Source organism: Apium graveolens, chromosome 8 (genome assembly GCF_009905375.1).
Source record: "Apium graveolens cultivar Ventura chromosome 8, ASM990537v1, whole genome shotgun sequence".
Taxonomy (NCBI): Eukaryota; Viridiplantae; Streptophyta; class Magnoliopsida; order Apiales; family Apiaceae; genus Apium; species Apium graveolens.
In genome coordinates, this window is record NC_133654.1 from 263,241,233 (window position 1) to 263,245,948 (window position 4,716).

Here is a 4,716-nt window from a genome sequence, read left to right on the forward strand (position 1 = left end):
GTCCTTACGAACAAGCAGTGTACTCCAAGAGAGTTGGGACTGATGTGTTAATTATCGCGGTGTATGTTGATGATCTTTTGGTCACAGGATCTAGTCTTCAGGTCATTTAGGAATTTAAGGCGCAAATAAATTGTATGTTTGATATGAGTGATTTAGGCAAGCTAACATACTATTTGGGAATTAAGGTGAGTCAGGGTCATGGGTAAATTCAGTTAAAACAGTCCGGATATGCAATAAAAATAATGGAGAAGGTTGGCATTATTGAATGCAACCCAACCAAATATCATATGGATCCCAAGGAAGTAATTCACAAAGATGAACAAGGTGCATCGGTCAATGCCACATAGTTCAAAAGTTTAGTAGGGGTATGCGTTATCTCGTGCACACCAGGCCTGACGTGGCATACTCGGTTGGAATAGTCAGTAGATTCATGGAGAGACCCGCGATAATGCATCTGAACAGCCAAGTGAATACTTAGGTATGTCAAAGGCAGGATTGATCTTGGTTTGGTGTACATAAAGAACAATAACAATAACGTATTAACATGTTATTCAGATAGTGATTTGGCTGGGAACGTGGAAGATAGAAAAAGCACCGGAGGCATGGTTTTTTACTTGAACAAAAGCTTGATCACATGAATGTCTCAAAAACAGAGGTGCGTTGCACTTTCTTCGTGTGAGGCGAAATTTATGGCAGCTACCGCAGCAGCTTGCCAGGCTATTTGGTTGAAAAATCTGCTTGCCCAAGTCACAGGAAAAGCTATGGGTCCAGTAACGCTGTTCATCGACAACAAATCTGCGATCGACCTTGCAAGAAATCCTGTGTTTCATGGCAGAAGTAAACACATTGACATACGCTATCACTTCATACGTGAATGCATTGAGAAAGGAGAGATTGTAATCAAGCACATATGTACTGATGAACAGCGAGATAACACTCTCACGAAAGCACTTACTACTGTTAAGTTTGAAAGAATGTGGAAGCTGTTGGGCGTGAAGGCCGATGTCTAGATAAATTCAGATTAAGGGAGAGTTTGTTGGTTATTAATCTGAATTTATTTTATTTAATTTATTTGTGTTATGTCCGGTCATGGTATTGGATTAGATGTTTGCAATTCTAGTTATTTGAATAAGTCTATAGAGATGTGGAGATTTCTTAGGAGTATTAGAAAGTAGTCGTTTGTTTTAGAGTTGTAACATGACATCAGTTACTTGGCTCCTGGTTTTTAGTTGTTACATGTTTAGTCTTCTATTTATGTGTATTCAGTTTCATAAATAAAATTAACACATAGAGTGCAAACTTTGTTCTTCTTAGTTTTACACTTAATACTGACATATTGAGTTAAACTTTATCTAAGCTAGTTCCTCCACTTCCTCACTTCGCCATAAAGAAGAGGCTGATATCAGCTTAGGCAAAAGATGAATTGCAGGAAGATTTCGTCACAATATTTAAACTCAATCTTCTTCTATTTCAACCTAACCATCTTAGGGCCTGTTTGGATTGAGGGTTAAGGGGGGTTGGGCTGGGCCGAGTTGGAATGGGTTTTAACAACCCATGTTTGGGAAATATTTTTATTACGAGGGTTGGGTTGAGAGGGATTTATTGGAGGGTTAAGGAGGGTTCATAACTTATAACAAAGCCCAGAATTTTCAACACCCCAAATCGAGGTGTTAGATTCACTTATTTCTTTTACTCAATTTCATTACACATTCGCCTCATCTCTTTCTGCTTCCGCTCGAATCCGCTCCTCCATCAACATCTCGGGCATGGAAATCTCAAAGGTACTCTCTTTCTCTCTTTCTCTCTCTCTCTCTCTCTCCCTCGCTCTCTCTCACTCTCCCTCCCTCTCTCTCCCCCCCTCGCTCTCTCTCTCCCTCCCTCTTCTGTACCAATAATTGCCTGTATTTGTGAGCTTTGAATTCATATTTAGAATAGTTTTGCTGAACGTTTGATTAGTTATCGCAATTTCAATTGCTTGTTCAATTATGTTTTACTAGGTTGTGTTTGTTTGAGCTGATCTAGTATAGTTTAATTATATTCTGTATTACCTGACCTGAGAATCTAATGATATTTCTGAATGATTTCTGAATAACTCTGCATATATGCAGAGATCAGCCTAATGATTAGTTTAATGTGTTGAAATGTGTTTTAACCAAAAATGAAGCATTTAGTGTTTATACGCTTGAGGCGAAATTAGGTGTCAGGGCTTATATAATTTAATACTTTGTAATGCATTACATAACAAACTTCTCTGATGCAAGAACTTTTTGTATGCGTTGTAAAAGAATTAGGAAATTGTGTGGTATACAATATATATGCAGATAGCCATCACTGTTAGTTTTTATACCACTTGATACAAATAATTTCCTTGAGTAGTATAAATTATATAAGTTGTATATGCTTTTTTGGTGTATATGCTTTTTTTTGCTAATATTTTTTCTTATTTCCTTGAGAAGAATAAATTGTAACGTGAGTAACTTAGACCAATAATAACTTAGTATTTCCGAGTAAGAGAAACCTTGTCTCAATCGAATTGATTTGCTATTGCTCTCATCTATTTTGTGGCACCTATATGAAACATGCTTTAATTTTTATTTATTTATTTGTTGGTAATGTAGATGGGCGAACAAAGTAGAAGAAAAAAGAATAAGAAAATGGGAATATATGCATCAATACTTGTGGCGTGCTCAATTACCAATCGGCGAAGGCATAAAATATTAGTCGTTCTTTGAGTCTTGAAAACGAAAAGGTTAGAAATGAGATTTTGGCTCATTTATTTTTAAATGCACATTATTGTCAAAGTAAAATACGAATGAGTCCCGGAGCATTTCTAGATTTGTGTAAGATGTTAATTGTAGAAGGTAATCTTCGACCAACAACTAGGGCAACAGTTGAGGAACAAGTTACCAAGTCTCTTTACTTACTAGGGCATAATGTTACTTTCTGTGAGCTTTCACTATTTTTTCGTCGTTCCGGTGAGACAGTGAGTCGTCATTTCCATAATGTACTGAATGCAATTATCGAGTTGGAGGATAAGTTTCTCATTCAACCAGATGGATCTCAAGTTCCTTCGAAGATATTCACTGAGGCTAGGTTTTATCCATATTTTAAGGTAAATGACATATAATAAAATTTAGGGTTAGAGTGACGCTTTTTATGTTATGAATGATGTGCTAATACAATTTTTATGTCAGGACTGTATCGGTGCAATTGATGGTACTCATGTCCGTGTAAAAGTTTCATCTTCGGAAGCTGTTAAATATCGTGGAAGAAAGGACTATCCAACCCAAAATGTATTAGCAGCTTGTACATTTGACTTGAAGTTCTCATATGTTTTAGCTGGATGGGAAGGTACTGCTTCAGACTCCAGAATTATAAAAAATGCATTGACGAGGAACCATTGTCTCAAAAACCCAGAAGGTATTTACAATTTGATCTACCTCGTATATATGCTACATGATTGATGCTCATATAACCATTGTCTTATATAAATGCTTGTACATTATTTAGGAAAGTACTACCTCATTGATTCTGGATTTATGTTGAAGAGTGGGCTTATTACGCCTTATAGAAAGGTTCGTTATCACTTAAAAGAGTACTCTGGAAATCCACCTAGAAATGCACGCGAATCGTTCAACCATAGACATTCTTCTTTGCGTAACGCGATAGAGCGTGCATTTGGTGTCCTAAAAAAGAGGTTTTCAATTATAGCAAGTGGAACTGAACCAAACTATAGGGTGAAGACGCAAAATCTAATTATCTTGTCTTGTTTTATTCTGCACAATTATCTAATTAAGAAAGATCCTGATCATATGATACCTGCTGAGGTTGATTGATAAATTGAAAATGATGGTGCGAATGAATAACTACGACATAGAGATGAAGACGAAGATACTCAAATAGGAGAGGATATTAGGGACTCTATAGCAGCCCAAATGTGGGTGAATTGCTCTTTATAGCTGGTAAGTTTTATTGTGTTTATTGTTTAACATTCTTTGTAATATGTGTATATTTCTGGTGTGTTTGTATCATCTTGTTGTTTGGAGAATTGGGGTATAAATTGTTAAAATGTTATAATTATGCATTACCGGTAATAACCAATGAAATTTAGTAGTTAAATAACCTGCTTCTAAAATTTGTGGACTATGATGCAGATAATATGGACAAAATGAATTATTAGATATACTTAAATTAAATTGTATGAACATTATACTTTACAAATTTATATAACAATATTAATAGGTATATGAATTTTACATGCTATGAACTCAGCAGGAGAAATATTTGTATTATTAGAGTTTCATGACTTAGAAACCCTTTGAACTTGTTTGGTTGATTCAACATAGCTAATTAAGTTGCAACCTCACTATTTCCTGTAAAATGCTTGTATAAAGCTATTTACTGAAGGGATACATGGAAATATTTTTCTTGAAATGTCAAATCAGTAAGAGGTCTATCTTCTAGTATAAACAAGAAACTACGATGTAATAGTTTGTTAGGCGACTCAGGAGATGATGTAGTTTAATATCTCATTGCGCTAAATTGGATTTGCTATGTCAGCCTCAAATATCGGAGGTATGGACTCTTGTAATCCCCTGCATTAATTATCTAAAAATCTGATTTCTGTTCTATACTAAGGTCTTGTGAAATATGTTATAATGTACTAGTAAATAATCTTGCACAAGAGGACCTGTCTCGGCCATGTCAAGAAGGCCT